General features: G+C 45.0%; 1 protein-coding gene across 5 annotated transcripts in view; it reads left to right on the top strand.

Annotated features, from left to right (window-relative positions):
• Positions 1-12,350: 12,350 nt before the first annotated feature.
• col14a1a (collagen, type XIV, alpha 1a) overlaps positions 12,351-17,718 on the top strand; it is a 267,320-nt gene continuing 261,952 nt past the window's right edge. For 3 of the 5 annotated variants that reach the window (XM_063056396.1, XM_063056368.1, XM_063056406.1), the window contains exon 1: positions 15,729-16,035. The gene's annotated coding sequence lies outside the window, so the exon portion shown is untranslated. The other 2 variants (XM_063056387.1, XM_063056377.1) reach the window with 2 other exon arrangements.

Raw genomic sequence — 17,718 nt, 5'->3', positions numbered from 1 at the left:
CAGGAGTTCAGTCTAGTCATAACCAACCTCTCAAAGCATTTCTTCACTGAGATGTGAGTGCTACTGGGCGATAGTCATTAAGGCAGCTCACGTTATTCTTCTTTGGCACTGGTATAATTGTTGCCTTTTTTGAAGCAAGTGGGAACTTCTGCCCGTAGCAGTGAGAGGTTGAAAATGTCCTTGAATACTCCCGCCAGTTGGCTGGCACAGGTTTTCAGAGCCTTACCAATAACTCCATTGCAACCTCCTGCCTTGCGAGGTTTCTCCCTCTCCAAGGATAGTCTAACATCGGCCTCTGAGACAGAGGTCACAGGGTCATCAGGTGCAGCAGGAATCTTCACAGCTGTAGTTGTGTTCTCCTTTTCAAAGAGGGCATAGAAGGTGTTGAGTTCATCTGGTAGTGAAGCATCGCTGCCATTCATACTACTGGGTTTTGCTTTGTAGAAGTGATGTCTTGCAGTCCCTGCCAGAGTTGCCGTGCACCTGATATCACCTCCAACCTCGTTCGAAATCGTTCCTTTTCCCTTGAAGTAGCCCTCTGCAAATCATATCTGGTTTTCTGGTCCAGGCCTGGGTTGCCAGACTTGAATGCCACAGATCTAGCCTTCAGCAGATGACGTAACTCCTGGTTCATGCGCAGCTTTTGGACTTACTTTAGGTCGGTATCATAGTCAGCACAGACAATGTTGGCTGAAGAGCCTGTTCCTGTGCTGGACTGTTCCCGGTTCCAGGTTCTAACTTTTTCCATTTTTCAATGAGCAATGTTAGACTTGATCATCATCAAGTGTGGGAGTTTCCTGTTAGGGGATTGCTGCTGTCTCTTCCACATTACTGACCACAATTTAATAAACTTTATTGGTTCAAAGGGCTTTCATTGTAGTGGTGAAAAGCATTTTGTAATTGCTTTCCACCACCTGTGTAATGATTTGATCTGTATGAACAGAACACAAAACAAACTGTATCTTGGTACAGGGGACAATAATAAAGAAACACCAAGGAATACATAACTTTCTTTATATGGACTTAATAGATCAAAGAACGTTCTATCTAAGCTGTATTGAGACAATTTAAATCTTATTTAATACTTATATTAAGAGCAGATTCCTGGATCTAACTCACTTCCCTCTTAGCGTGGATAAAATCAAACTCCGTCATCTCACATACGCTGTCTCTTTAGTAAATTATGATTATGCCTGGGGTAGGTCTGGTTGATACTGGCACCGATTCAGGCCCTGAATTTTGGCTGGAATATTAAAAACTTCGATTGCTTTCCAAATCTATCCGAGAAGGTTACGAGAAACTAAAGCAATGTGAATTTAGTCACTCTGAACCCTTCCAGTAGCCTCTTCCAGGTAAGTGCAATAGCAGGTGTGACATTGACATATGAACTGCTTGTAAAACCAACGAGACTGTTTCAAAAGCCAGAGGCTGAGCGAGACTATTGGAATGCTTGTGAAAATTCAGCTCTGCCAATTGCGTACTTTGGATTGAAGGCAGCTCTCCTCCAGCCCCACAAACCTTCTAGATTATGGAGCTCTTCCAGTTCACCAGTCCAGGGTCTCCGGATTCCATTTCCACCATGAGATCCTGACCCAGATCTCCACACAATCCTGAATTGAGGAGGTGTTCACCACTGCCACTTCTAGCTTCCAAGTGAGACGTGAAGCACTGAAGCTGCCCGTCCTCTCGGGGGAGTGGGGGGCGTCAGAAGAGCTCATGGCAATACACCACAGTGTACTTGGCCATTACTAACTCCCCAAACAACATCACTAAAAACTGACAATCTGTTCATTGACAAGTTGCAGCTGTAAGATCTTGCTGCACGTACATTGCTGCCAGGTACCCTGTGTTGTTACGGGAAAATGATTTCAGAAGTGCTTCATTGGCTGTGACGTACCTATGGTGTAGTGAGGTGAAAAAAGGGGATATAGAAATGAAAAGTCCTTTTCCATCCCTTCTAATTCTAGTTTTTGAGTGCCTCTGATTTTAATCTCTCTACTGCCAAGTTATCACTCTTTGGAACCCCCACCTTGCCCCTTCAAGAGATTCACCAGGCTGTAATAGGGGGCTGTAGTTATAAGGAAAGATGGAGTATTCTCACTGGAGCAGAGGTAACCCTTCTAGAGTTTTACCAAATTACGAGGAGCATAGATTGTAGAGATGCTTAGAAGTTTCCCCCTCCCTCCCCATTAAGGCAGGGGAATCTATAAGTAGAGGACACAAGTTTAAGGTGAGAGGGGAAACATTTAAAAGTAATCTGAGGGGTAGGTTTTTCACCCTGAGGGTGCTGAACTAGTTGCCAGAAGAGGCGATGGAGGCAGATACACTTACAACATTTAAAAGTACTTGGATAAGAAAAGTGGGATATGGCCTTATTGCAGGCAAGTTAGATTAATGTAAGTAGACACCATGATCAGCATGGAAAATTGGGCTAAAAGGGACCATGTCTGTACTATATGATTCTATGAACTCTCTCCTTAAAACCCCAGCATTCTCACCAAAACTTTGGTCAACTTTCTAACATCATCTCACAGAATCAAAGATTAGTTATAGATGGAAGGAGGCCATTTGGCCCATCAAGTCAATGCTGGATCAATGTAAGAGCGATCCAGCCAGTCCCATTCCTTATTATTTATTTTTTATTTTTGGGGATTTATCCAGCGGCCCTTTGAACATGGCATTTGAATTCCCCTCCACTACCTCACAAGCAGAATATTCCAGAACCTCACTGTATAAAATATTTTGAATTTTTCTTTGCCAATCAACTTCATTTTAAATGTCCTTCTCCTTAATCTTTCTGCCAATGGGAACAGATTCTCTCTATCCTTTCTGTCTTGACTGTGAACTTGAATATCTTTATTAGATTCCAACTCAACCTCTTCTGTTTGGTGAGGTTATTAAACTTTCTCCTAGCAAGTAAAACCAGGAAGGTTCCTCCATGCTATTCCTCGCGACTATTTTACCCTCACCTCCTTCTCTCCCAGGCCCAAAGAGACTAGTTTCGCAAATTTGCATTCTCTTTCAGCGCGCCTTACATCCTAGTAACCCAGGTTGGCCACTTTTCGCATTAATTGCCACGGCCCCTGTGAGATGCAGTCATTTGCATCTTTGTAGCTACTCAGATAATGTTCTACTCTCCCCCTGAGGCAGGAAGATACACACTACCCCACTGGTCCATCATACTCACCGACCCCCAACTGCCAGCCCTTCCAGGACCACTTGTGTCCTGGGCATTTTCTAGTGGGCTCTTCGACTGCCAGTATTCATGATCTAGTGGCAGGTCATTGGGTAATCAGCTTGCTTGTAATGGCTCAAACCATGAGTCATCACAAACCCATTACCCACTGACCTGACACAATTCACTTCTGTATAACCAGTACCAACGTTTGGTGTATTCTGAGAGTGTTTCCCAACTTCCAAACCATTGTGCTAAAGGGTATGAAAACTCTTTGACTAACTCGGCTTCTATCTTAGGCAAGGAGCACCCGGTTCTTCATGCCCTAGTACAATATTTTTGACTGTAGGCCAGTTGATAGTTTGTGCTAAACTGCTGAAAGGAGGTTGCTTGTGTATTGACTCAGTAATCCATATTCATACCAGATGTTTATAGAATGGTGGGGTATAAGAAGATAATCACAAGCAAGAGAAAATCTGCAGATGCAGCACACACAAAATGCTGGAGGAACTCAGCGGGCCGGGCAGCACCTAGGAAAAGAGTACAGTCGACGTTTCAGGCCGAAACCCTTCACTGTCCTGTGTGTGTTGCTCAGTGTAGTAAGACACCATTTGGCCTATCAGGAGCTGCCTACTCCCTGCTCTTTCCCATTGCCTCCCAGAGTATTTTTTTTAAATTCCCTTTTGAATCTGCTTCCACTGCCCTTATAGGAATATACTTGATACGTCGCTCTCGTTAAATCTCGAGGTTAAACCTGGGATCTAAGTCCATGGCTCCCTGGCAGCATAAGTACACAGAGTGGTGGAGAAGCCATATAGCATGCTTGGCTACATCAGCTGAGAGGCGGGAAGTCACGTTACAGTAATATAAACCTTCGCTTAGGTCACACGAAGTATTGTGTGCACTTCTGGCTACCCCACAACAGGAAGGATGTAATGGCTTTTGAGAGGGTTTAAAAGTGGTTTACCAGGGTGTTGCCTGGATTAGAAGGCATTAGCTACAAGGAGAGGTTGAAAAAACTTGGATTCCTTTCTCCAGAGCGGCAGAGGCTGACAGCAGACCTGAAAGGAGTTTATAAAGTTAAGGGAAGCATAGATAAGATAGACAGATTATTTTTCCCAGGGTAGAAATACTGAATACTAGATGGCATCGCTTTAAAAATTTAAGGGGGATGTGCTGGCAAGCTTTTTTTTAAACACAGAGAGTGGTTGGTGCCTAGAATGGGCTGCCAGGGATAGTGGTGGAAGCAGAAAGGACAGTGGTGTTCAAGAGGCTTTTAGATAGGCACATGAATAAAGACAATAGACAAGAGGTGCAGGAGTAGGCCATTCAGCCCTTCGAGCCAGCACCACCATTCACTGTGGTCATGCCTGATCATCCACAATCGGTACCCTTTTCCTGCCTTCTCCCCATATCCCTTCACTCCTCTATCTTTAATATGCAGGGGATCATGGTCAGGTTGAAGAGATCAGAGTAATTTGACATGATGCTCAGCACAGACGTTATGGGCCGAAGGGCCTGTTCTTGTGCTGTACTGTTCTATGTTCTATAATAAAGTATCTTTTTCCTGCAAAGATAGGTTTATGTCAGTCAAAATGAAAGCCAAATAGAAAAACCAGGACAAATATCCAAGCGATAAAGGGAAGACTCTCTTCCTGATGAGTTGGCTATATAAAAAAAATCAAAAGAATAAACTTACATTCAAAAATCTGGATTTTAAAGAAGTCCTGGACAGAGCAGATTTCTGTATGTCTCGAAAGACCGAGTGCCAAGGAAAGCATAAGGCAAGGGGACAAAAATGGGCGGGGGAGAGAACTGTCATTGCTGGAAAAAAGAATTAAGAATCGGCCATAAACAGAGTCCTTCTGCAGTCAGCCAGCTCCCGTGTTGGAGTGCAGAGAAATTCACGTACTGCATGTAGTGAGACTGCCAGAGCCTCCAGTCTGCCAGCATACCTCCTCGTATAAAGTGGCTCCAGCAACCCTCCCTAACACAAATTGGCCCCAGCACAGGAACAAAGCACACGTTTGCATTATTGTTCTCACACCCAAGCTGATCTAAAGCACTTTAGAGATGATTTACCTTTTTATTCTCAAATGTATGTACTGTCGCAGTCTGGAAAACAACCCAATGAATGCACAGCAGGCTGTCATAAACTCCAGTATGATGATGACCAGATAAATCTAGCCCACTTGTGCTGAGATCAGATCTCTGGAAGTAATTCAGGAGACACAGGAGACTGCAGATGCTGGAATCTGGAGCAACTAACTGCCCGAGGCCCTCGGCAGGACAAGCATCATTTGTGCTGGGAGAGAAAGGGCAGGGTCTTAACCTGAAATGACGACGGTTCCTTTCCCTCCACAGATGCTGTTTAGCCTGCTTCAGCGGACTGGTTGTTGCTCAGGGAATAACCTCCCCGCTCCTCTCCAACACAGTGCCACGGTGTATTCAAAAGGGCTAACCAGGCCTCATTTTAACTAATCCAAAAGAAAGCAGCTCCATCACCTCAGTCCAGCTGTGGAGTTTTCTGACTCATGCCTCCGCAGTAGGACAGCCAGCTTTCCGACTGAAACATGGGATTGTTATCCACCAGGTCACAACAGTGACAATGTGAACACCTTTAATTAATCTGCTCGGCGAGAAACCCATGCTGAGGATTTTGAAAATCCTTCAAGGGGTATTTTCTTCCAGCTCCTTCGCTATTGAATCTCCAACACTTGTCAGAGTTAATCAGGCTGTCCTGAGAGTTGGAAGATTGATATTTGCTTTGTGTTTACATAAGAAAGCTTAAAGTGTAACCTTACCTGAAAACATTTCCTCTGGCTTTTCACGGATCTTATAGGGAAGAAGAGGGCAGCTGAAGGAAGCACGCTTTCTACTCATTGGGCTACTAGAATTGCTGAGCAGCCAAAAGCGTCTGATTTAAGGCAACCAGTATAAAGAGCCAGAGGAGTGAAGAAGAGGTTCTTCATGCAGCGAGTCTCTCTGTGCTGTGATGTGCTGCTTTTTAAGAATGGTGGAAGCCCAAACACCCAGGAGTACAGGGAGAAAATTTCACAGAGCAGGAGCGGGGAATGGGATGAATTAGGCAGGTGTACCAAATACCCACGATAGACCGAATGGCCCTGTGCTGAGTCATATGTCCTGTTAACACAGAATTCCTCATTTTGAAGGTCAGAATGGAAATAGAGACGATCGATTATCAGGTCAATGGCACAAGTAACTTCCCTGAGCATTCATCTATACTTAATGCTGGTCGGAGATCTACATTACAGGTGATCTGTCTGTGTTTTTAAGATTCAGAACAGGGGTCAGGGTGTCTGATGAGACATCAAAAGAGAGACTGAGACTCCTAGACCACCTTTTATAGCCTCAGATGTGCTTCACAGATGTTGAAGTGTAGTCACTGTTTTAAAATAAAAGTCACAGAGTCCAATCTGTACACAATAGGCCCCCCGAGCCGGCTCTGGGTAAATAATTTAATTCTAGTGAGAGTGATTGATTACCCAGGAATATCCCCCGGTGCTCTTCAAATAATGCAGTAGCACCTCTATTTCCACCAGAACACAACTCATCCAATAGACACTATGACAGTGCGTCACTCCCCTCGATACTGCACTGGCATTTGTTTGAATAACGTGCTTTGAAACTCTGAAACTGGATTTGAACCCACAGTCTTCTGGCTACTAGTGATGACTGATGGAACTGCGGTTCTCAGTCATCTTCAACAAGTGTTCCAGTATCAATGGACTTCAGCTGCGCCAGCCCGATATTTCCCCAGCAAGAAATGCGTGCACTGGGTGGATGTATTTTGGGGACAAATTATGGTAACTATGACATTTGGCCATAGCTATGTGAGAGGGAGGAGAGTATGCCAGCCTTCCTGCCCCTACACCCTGACGAGAGATATCTGTTTGGTAAAAGTGGATGGGGTTGAACTAAGGCTGAACAGTCATTACCAAGGATCAATGCCACTTTACAATGGTTGAGACAAATGGAATGGATCATTTACTAGGGAGCTCATATAGAAGCATGTGTTGAGAATGTGAGAGAAAAGGAAGGACTTTTAACAGGGGCGTGATGGGTTTCATAAGCTGTTTCTGTACTTTACGTTCAACTGGACTCTAGTCCACCACAGTTACAGCTCTTCCCACCGTCCAGGCCATCCACAAGAGGTGATGTCTCTCGAAGGTATCATCCATCATGAAGGACCCCCACCTCCTCTTCTCATCGCCACCATCAAGCAGGACCTACGAGAGACTGGACACTCACACCTCAAGATTCAACAACACTGCCACAGGTTCTTGAACTGACCGTAACAGCTCTAATTCCTGAACTATATTTCCCTCCACTTGCACTCAAATGTCAATATGTTTATTTTAGTTTATTTTGTCATGTACGTTATGTATAATTTATGTTTATGTAATTTGGATTTGTAATGTACTGTGCTGCTGCTGCTGCAAAAATCCATTAACACCCAGCGTAGGTTATACCCATGACAATAAACTTCAACTTGAAACATAAGTTTAGTGAATCAAATAAAGGCTTGGTGACAACTTCCTATAATTTCTAGTACGGATTGTAGGGTTAGTATATAGGATTGCTTTTATATTAATATTTATTGCTATTTTATTCCTATTGCGTCATTTTGCTGCATCAGATCCGGAGTAACAATAATTTTGTTCTCCTTTCCACTCATGTATGACGATAAATTATCTTAAATTTTGAACCTTGAATATAATATAGTGACAGAAATACCACGGTTAAAAAGGCTGAAAGGCTGGGAGTAACTAGAGTGTAAAAGACTGTTCATTGCGTAACAGAGAGTGTGAAGTTTCCCTTCTTTGTTCAAGCCATTGTTCAAACCTCCAACTACAGTCACTTTTGAAATTTTCTTTCTCCTAACAATGTTGAGTGTCAAGGATGTCTGCCTAAACTAACCCTCACAGAGCTCAGCTCAAACTAGCTGGAACAGGTTACATGCACTGACCTGCTGGACCAGTCCTGGCACTGTGGTACACAAGCATCTGCCTTCACAGATTCCAGTTGCCCCCTCTCCCCTCCCAACGTCAGACCCCGCTAAGATTACATCGATAAGTGTAATGTAGGGCACTGCACAATAAAATACTGTGGACGTGGAACAGGCGTGCTTCTTGCTGGGTAGAGTTTCAGGGCTGAAGAAGGACTCCAGTGTTAGCCTCAAGGAACAAGGGCATTAATCAACCTCTCTCCCATTAAAAACAAAAAAAATGTTAGGAAAATAACACCAGTGGATTTTCTGGAGCTGCATGTAGGGCTAGCTGGTGTCTGCCTGTAAGCTCATGGGAATCAGAATGGAGAGAGTGGGTAACAATATACATTGGAGGGATTGCAAAACAGACTGATATCTACTTCCCTGACCCAATATTCACTTCGTTTTTCTTCAACACATACATTGCATTTGTGCTATGGGAATATAGGAACACTGCAATATACAGTGTGTGGCTCATACTATATTGTGAGTGACTCCCACTAAGAGTTGCACTATGTAACTAACTTGACTCCTGTGTAAATGTTTTTACAGAGTTAATATTGAACATGCTCGAAGTATTTTCTCGTAACCTATACATAAAATTAACCTTCTGTCTCTGTAAGTTCTTCTAGTTTAATACAGCATAATGTTAGTTTTGCCTGTAGTATTGGCTATTCTTCAGCTGTTCTTAGGACAACACAAGATATTTTAGCACTGAGACATGGTGTCAAAGGTACTGGTATCTGCACCAACTAAGATGAGATGTAGGAGTGTGCTGAGAGACTGGGAGCAGTACAAATGAGGTGAGACACTTTCTCTGCGCAACAGAGGAAGGCTGTTGACCTATTGAACTTCCAGACAAGTGACTGAATAAAAAGTAGAAACTGGGAAAAGTGGAGTTGACACAGCTGGCTACCCAGAGCCAAAGTCAGCAGGTCAATGACAGAGAAGGACGCAGAACTGTGCTGGTTTGACATTCAGGAACAATTTGTCCTGAAGGGCCACTCAGCCCCTCAAATCTGTACAAATCATTCAATTAGGTCTTTAACTTAAATCTGTTGACTTGGATGTGGTCTATTTTGTTTTCCTTCTGATCCTAATTTCAAAATACCAAGTAAACTGGTAAGTTGGGTAAATTGTCACACGTACTGAAGCACAGTGAAAAATTTTGTTTAGCATGCCATCCATACATTTCATTTCATGATATCAGTACATTGAAGTAGTGCAAGGGGAATGGTGGACAAACTAATTAAGTATTTTGCGTCAGTCTTCACTGTGGAAGGCACTAGCAATATGGTGGAAGTTCTAGGTATCAGGGATCATGAAGAATGTGAAGTTATCATTACTAGAGAGAAGATTCTTAGGAAACTGGGAAGTCTGAAGGTAGAAAACTCACCTGGACCAGATGGACTACACCCTATGGTTCTTAGAGGCGGATGAAAAGATTGTGGAGGCATAGTAATGACCTTTCAAGAATCTAATGATTCTGAAATTAATTAATTTAATAAATTAATTTAATTAATTAATTAAATTCATTAATGAGTCTGGAATGGTTCCAAAAGATTGGAAAATTGCAAATGTCATTCCACTCTTCAAGAAGGGAGAGCGGCAGAAGAAAGGAAATTATAGACCAGTCAGTTTGACCTCAGTGGTTGGAAAGATGTTGGAGTCAATTGTTAAGGATGTAGTTTCAGGGTACTTGGAGGCACATGATAAAATAGGCCAAAGTCAGCATGGTTTCCACAAGGGAAAGTCCTGCCTGACAAATGTTTTGGAATTCTTTGAAAAAACAATAAACAGGATAGACAATGGTGAATTGGTTGATGTCGTGTACTTGGATTTTCAGAAGGCTTTTGACAAAGTGTCACACATGAGGCTGCTTAACAAGATATGAGCCCAAGGTATTACAGGAAAGATTCTAGCATTGATAAAGCAGTGGCTGATTGGCAGGAGGCAGAGTGGAAATAAAGGGAGCCTTTTCTGGTTTGCTGCTGGTAACTAATGGTGTTCCATGGGGGACTGTGTTGGGACTGATTCTTTTTACGTTATATGTTAATGTTTTGGATGATGGAATTGATGGCTTTGTTGCAAAGTTTGCAGATGATATGAAGATAGGTGGAGGAAGTTTTGAGGCAGTAGAGAGGCTACAGAAGGAAGTAGGAAGTAGATTAGGAGAATGAGCAAAGAAGTGGCAGATAGAATTCAATGTCAGGAAGTGTATGGTCATGCACTTCGGTAGAAGAAATGGTAGAAGAAAAGATCTAAGTGGATAGAAAATGTAAAATTCTGAGGTGCAAAGTGGTTTGGGAGTCCCTGTGCAAGATTCCCTAAAGGTTAATTTGCAGGTTGAGTCTGTGGTGAGGAAGGCAAATGCGGTGTTAACATTCATTTCAAGAGGACTAGAATATAAAAACAAGGATATAATGCTGAGACTTTATAAAGCACTGGTGAGGAGTATTGTGAGCAGTTTTGTGCCCTTTATCTTAGAAAGGATGTGCTGAAACTGGAGAGGGTCCAAAGGAGGTTCACAAAATTGATTCCAGGATTGAACAGCTTGTCATATGAAGAATATTTGATGGCTCTGTGCCTGTATTCACTGGAATTCATAAGAATGAGGGGTGACCTAATTGAAACCTTTTGAATGGTGGAAGGCCTTGAGTGGATGTGGAGAGGATGTTTCCTATGGTGGGAGCGTCCAAGACCAGAGGACACAGCCTCAGAATAGAGGGGCGTCCTTTTAGAACGGGATGAGGAGGAATTTCTTTAGCCATAGAATGGTGAATCCATGGAATTCATTGCCACAGGCAGCTACGGAGGCCAAGTCTTTATGTATATTTAAGGCAGAAGTTGATAAATTCTTGATCGGTCAGGGTATGAAGGGATACGGGGGAGATGATAGGAGATTTGGGCTGAGAGGGAAAATGGATCAGCCATGGTGAAATGGCAGAGCAGTCTAGATGGGCTGAATGGCCTAATTCTGTTCCTATAGCTCATTATTTTATGATCTATAAAGTAGAATATAGTGTTACAGTTACAGAGAAAGTGCAGAACAGGGAGACAAGAGGGCGTTAAAAGAACAAAACTAGTGATTGTTAAAGTCTGAGAATTTAAATGTGAAGATTCAAGGTATTTAATGTCATTTCCGGTACGCAAGAGTAAGGGAGAATCAAATAATTGTTACTCCGGATCCGATGCAGCACAATAAAACACAATAAGATAATGAACACAATAATTTAAAAAATGTAATAAGTGTAAATATATGAGATAGCTTCCATACATAGATTGATTGTATGTACATAAAGTGATGCTAGGCCCAGGAGTGTCTGTATATAAGGTGACTGACGGAATGATATAGGTGGTGGGGGGTGTATGGGGGTTTAATGGGTGGCGGAGTATATTAGACTTACTGCTTGGGGAAAGTAACTGTTTTTGAGTCTGGTGGTCCTGGCATGAATGCTATGTAGCCTCCTCCCTGATGGTAACAGGACAAACAGTCCATAACAGCGGAGTGGGTCGAATCCTTCACAATGTTGTTGGCCTTTTTTGGGCACTTTTCTTACAGCGATTCATTGGGCAGTTTTAAACTGTTTAAAACAGTAAAACAACTTCAATAAAAGTAATGACTAGGTCTGCAAAGGGCATTTTGTAATGAATTACCTTGCTCCAGTGCCGGCTCGTCACAGATCCGCAGGGCACGCTCAGCGTTACCAGCCGCGTTAGGGTAATTATGGAGGAAGACCTGTTACTGATGCTGTCCGTATTTAACATCTTCTGTGCTCTGGTGATACCGCTGATTATAAACTAATGATTATATCTGAACGCTTTCCAATAGTACTGGAGACATGGCTTCTTTGCAAGCTGAGACTAATCTACGACAGGCTCGGTTAATCTTGCTGTCATCAGAGGCATAAATTTCTCAGCGCTGGTTACAAGTGAGGAATGAAACTGCCAAATGTTACTGAAAGATTCACGCTACATATCTATGGGGAATAACATTCACAGATTTTTATGCCCTTTCGGGGAGCTTACAGACGGCTTTTGGAATAAGTGGGCGGAGGCTAAACCAGGAATTTAGGCAGCCTGGATGCCTATCAAGGGGGTTTGAGTTGCATCACCTGTTATATACTCTGCTGTGTAAACAACTACCACGTGGTTTGTCCAGGACCTCTTCAGTTTTCAAACAATCCAACTTGGATATTTTCTTGCAAAATCACCACCGAGTTTGGTAAGAATAAGAGAAACTATTCCAATCTGCAAATGGATCAGGAATCAAAGCGTACAGACTGAGAGCAGTTGGGAGGAGATGAGAAATGTTTTTCCAAGCAGCGAGTTGTGATCTGGGACGCACTGCCAGTAAAGGCAGTGGAAAAGAATCCAGCAGACTCTTTCATAAGGTAATGTATCTACTTGAAAAGGAAACGCTTACAGGGCTTTGGGGCAAGGCAAGGGGGAAAAGAGATTTGCAGGTTAGCACATTCAAAGAGGCTTGATAGCTAAAGAGCCCCCTGAGTTTTTTTAAAATATCCTTTTGACCTACAAGATAGTTGATGTGATGGAAGTTTATTATTACTACATCAATAGGTGAATTTGTTCTGTCACCAGAGAGTCCGAACAGTGTACTTCAGAAATTGTGGATTGAAAAAGAGCAAGAATTGCTAACTCTGGCCACTGTGGTTTGGAGATTATTGCTGGAGAGAACTCAGGAAATCTACATCTTTAAGTATGAATTGGATGTGATTCTGAAAGGCTACTAAGGATCAGATTTGTTTATATCCCTTTTAAGGGTTCCTAATGCTCTTCTTGGCCCCTTATCTGCCTTCATTCTGAAATCTTAACCCCCCCCATCTGTCCTGTAAGCTTCCAAGCACTCTGCATTCTCCCCCTCCCAATCTGACAACCCACATTCCACCGATCACTAAGACCATCTGCTTTCATCTCCATAAAGTCACAGTCTCCAACCCTGTTACAACTTGTGTGCTGCTTAAATGTGCATGAATTTTAAAAAATCAGCTATGACAAGTCTGAGGTTCAGCCTCACACCTACCACCTGAACCAAACTTCTGGAGTCATTGTCATGGTCCGGTCCGTGAAATCCGCATTCTGGTTTATGGTCTGGTCTATGCTCCTTATTCCAGATTTTCCAGTTTTCCCCAGTTTTTGTTGAGGCAGCTGATTCTCGTTTGGGCTGGCCTCATAAATAGCTTCAGGATTCAGCCTCTGGCTGCTGGATTGTTCCAGCCTAAACCCCCTGTCTGAATCTCTCCCCCCCTCTTCCCCCCCCTCTTCCCCCCCCTCTTCCCCCCCTCTTCCTCCCCCCCTCTCTTCCCCCCCCTCTTCTTCCCCCCCCCTCTCTTCCCCCCCCTCTCTTCCCCCCCTCTCTTCCCCCCCTCTCTTCCCCCCTCTCTTCCCCCCTCTTCCCCCCTCTTCCCCTCCCCCTCTTCCCCCCTCTTCCCCCCTCTTCCCCCCTCTTCCCCCCTCTTCCCCCCTCTTCCTCCCCCTCTCTTCCCCCCTCTTCTTCCCCCCCTCTTCTTCCCCCCCTCTCTTCCCCCCCTCTCTTCCCCCCCTCTTCCCCTCCCCCTCTTCCCCCCTCTCTTCCCCCCTCTCTCCCCCTCTTCCCCCCCTCTCTTCCCCCCCTCTCTTCCCCCCCTCTCTTCCCCCCCTCTCTTCCCCCCCTCTCTTCCCCCCCTCTTTCCCCCCCTCTCTTTCCCCCCTCTCTTTCCCCCCCTCTCTTCCCCCCTCTCTTTCCCCCCCTCTCTTCCCCCCCTCTCTTTCCCCCCCTCTCTTTCCCCCCCTCTCTTTCCCCCCCTCTCTTCCCCCCCCTCTCTCCCCCCCCCTCTCTCCCCCCTCTCTTCCCCCCCCCCTCTCCCCCCCCCCCGAATACTCTCTGCTCTCCTTCTGTGAACGGGACCCTCTGGAACCTCCATGTTCCTCCAGTTCTGACTCTGGAATATTCCCGATTTGCCCCACTGGTGGCCATCCTTTCACCTACTGAGCTCCATGTTCTGGAAGTTCCCCATGTCATCCAGTAAGAAGTTTCTCACAACCCATCAGGTATTTGTTTAGCTGCCAGATTTATTTGGGTTGCTGCCTGATAACACTGCTTTGAAAGGTTTTTACTCCGTTAGTCACAGAGTAATCCTGCCTGGAGACGGCTCCTTTGGCTCAACCCGTCCATACTGTCCAGGGTGCTCACCTGAGCTAGTTCCAGTTACCTGCGGCTGGCCGTATTCCTCTAAAACGTCCCTATCCATGGACTCTTCTTACTGCCCTGGTAAAGCAGCCAGCAGTCAAATACATTCTCTCTTGTTGATAGATTCTTGATTAGTCGGGGTATGAAAGGATACCAGGAGATTGGAGCTGAGAGGGAAAAAATGATCAGCCCTGGTGAATTGGCGGGGCAGACTCGATCTTACGGTCTCTCCCTGGGGGCAGAAGATACGAACACCTGAAAGCATGTACTGTACCACCAGGAGCAAGGCCTGCTTCTCTCCTGATGATGTAAGACTACTGAAGGGACTTCTTGTAGGATGAGATGGTCTCTTGACCTCACTACGTTTTGGCTTGTACCGTACTATTATGCCTGTGTTCTGTTACTGTGTTTCCTTGCAGAACCTTGATGTACGGATGTAACTAAATGATCCGTATGGGCGGCATGCAAAATAAAGTTTTTCACTGTACTCCAGTACGATGACAATAATAAATCAATTTATCAATTAATGCCCTTTGAAATGTCGGAATTGTGCCTGCCTCAACTACCGCAGTATTTCCAAAATACAAAGTGTTAGCTTTTAGACCAAGGGAAGAGGGTCGCTAATCAGCCCGTAAGAAGATTGCTTCAAATAAATATTATTGCGGAGAAACACGACGGCGCCTCGTCTTCCCCAGGAGTCTGCCGAGGTTCGCCATGTCATCGAAAACCTTAGCAAACTTTTACAGATGTGCGGTGGAAAGTGTGCTGACTGGTTGCATTACGGCCTGGTATGGGAACACCAATGCCTTTGAGCGGAAACTCCTACAAAAGGTAGTGGATGAACGGGTAAAACCCTCCCAACCACTGAGCACACCTGCATGCAACGTGCCGTAGAAAAGCAGCGTCCTTCTTCAAAGATGCTCACCACCTTGATTGGTCTCTTCTCGCTGCTGCCATCAGGCTCTTGAAGAAAAGGGGATAGCTACACTCACTTAAGGACTCTGTTATATTCTTATTTCATGCACGTTATTTATTGCTATTTGTTTACATTTGCAGAGTTTGTTTACAGTTACTGTTCTATAGATTGGCTAAGTGCACCCGCAGAAAGAAAAATCTGAGGGTTGTATGTGGTGACATGTATGTACTCTGATAATAAATTTCACTTTGAACTTTGGTCCAAGAGCGAAGCCTCCCCCCACACCCCAGGGATAAATCTGCCTTCCTGTTCAGATATTCGGTCGCGTTGAAAGGCAAGCGGCCACACCACAATGTTGCGTGTGGGCAGAGTCCATCTTGATTCCAGTACTGTATATTATTGCACCAGGCGTGACCGCGGGGATGTCATCCAGCCCAGGGAACTGGTACTCCCTGTTTAGAAAGTCTCCACGTGTCTTTTAAAGGCGCTATCAATCAGGGTTTGGGATGTGATGCTGGGATTCCCCCATTGGTTGGGGCGTACACCTAAAGGGTGAGAGGGTGGCGTTGGGAGGTGTCTGGGTTTTGGGCTCGTCTGTCTCTCACTTTCCAAAGGAGGGAGGAGCGAAGAAGAGGAGAGAGAAAGAATGAGAAGGTCTCGTAGTCCCACACATTGAGCGAGGTTCACTTGTGGCCAGAGATAGGAAGCCACGTTAAAGAAAGATCCTGCCACCGTTCCCCAAGGTAAGCGTTTTTTAATTTCGAATAAGGACTCCCCAGCGCTCTCGCTGCGTACGTGCTGTGTGAGGTTCTAACTTGGGGCGTTCACACTGGCTGCAAATGTTCAGGTTCCCGCAGCGAGAAGCGGGACGCATCCTCCGCGCCGCTCCTTTGACTGTGAAGTGAGCTCGCGTTGTTTCTGTCCGCTGGAGCTGTCCTCTCCAAACTAACCAGACTCCGTGAGCTGCTCGATGTAAGGTGCGGTGGGAGGCACGTCTGTTCCCGGGAGTGCTGGTGGGTACTTGCCCGGAGAGGGAGAGACAGCCGTCGCCTCGGCATGCAAACCAAAGTTTGATTCAGATTTCTCGCCAAGATTCCCCTATCCAGCCGCGGGTAGTACTATGTGGCTTTGTGTTCGCAGGAAAAGTGCACAAAGCACTTCGTGTCGGGGAAGTTTTCTGAATGAAGTTTTCTTTAAATCCCTTTTTGCCCCCCCAACAAAAATTGAGCTCTCCCTGAGGAGGCATTTGAATCTTTGCCCCTTGGCGGGGGGAGGTCCTCATCACACAGTAGCGGGACCCAACTCCGCAGGAAGTGTTTCGCCACATCACCCTACCTTGGAGAGTGCGGCCCTTGGCAACTGCGTTAGCCCGGCTAGTCCGGAGAGGGTTGGTTACCCTGCGGTCAGGGGACGGTAAGTCGTCAAGTTGACTTTATTGTCATGTGCGCCAGCACGGTGAATTGAAAACTTGCTTGCGGCTGCGATTCAGGCGTGTAGGCACAGGCAACACATAACTGTACATGAATTATACAAGGGAGTAAAGCAAAGATAGCAAAAATGAATGCCAAAAAGGAGAGAAACTCAAAGTAGTGCACGGGATAATCTGTGGTGTTCCATTGCTGAGGTAGGGTTAGAGTTGTACGGGTTGGTTCAAGGTCTTTTCAGGTTATAGGAAAGTAGCTGTTCCTGAACCTGCTGGCGTGAGACTTCAATGTCCCGAACCTACTGCTCCATTGTTTTAATCAGAATCAACTTTAATATCATTGCATATGTCATGGAATGTGTTGTTTTGTGGCAGCAGTACATAAAAACGACTATAAATTACAATATATATAACATTATGCAAGCAGTGCAAAAGAGTGAGAGAATGTTCATGGGTTGGTTCATTGCCAACTGATGGTGTAGGGGAAGAAGCTGTTCCTGAAACAGTAAGTGTGTGTCTTTAGGCTCCTGTACTTCCTCTCTGATAGCAGCAATGAGAAGAGGGCATGTCCTGGTGATGGGGGTCCTTAATGCATTTTTGAGACATTGCCTTTTGAAGAGGTCCTTGATGATGAGGAAGCTGTACCCATGATGGATCTGGATGAGTTCACAACTCTGCAACTTTTTTCCCCCAATTCTGTGCAGTGGCCCCTCCGTACCAGCCAGTGATGCTACCAGTTAGAATGCTCTCTATGGCACGTCTCTAGACGTTTGCTGGCGTCCTTAGTGACCTATCAAACCTCCTCAATCTCCTCATGAAATGCAGCTGCTGGTATGTCTTCTTTGTATATGTTGGTCCCAGGATAGGTCTTCAGAGAAAGAGGCCTAGCCCGGATGGTGGGGTTCCTCGATGATGGATTCCATTTTCTTCAGTCGGTGTCTCCTGTAGGTGCTGACAATGTTGGGGAGGACAGCACGATGGATTGGTTTGTGTCCATTACTCA

This window comes from Mobula hypostoma, chromosome 1 (genome assembly GCF_963921235.1).
Source record: "Mobula hypostoma chromosome 1, sMobHyp1.1, whole genome shotgun sequence".
In the NCBI taxonomy this organism is placed as follows: domain Eukaryota; kingdom Metazoa; phylum Chordata; class Chondrichthyes; order Myliobatiformes; family Myliobatidae; genus Mobula; species Mobula hypostoma.
Note: the sequence above shows the minus strand (reverse complement) of the source record. Positions and strands in the feature narration are given on the sequence as shown.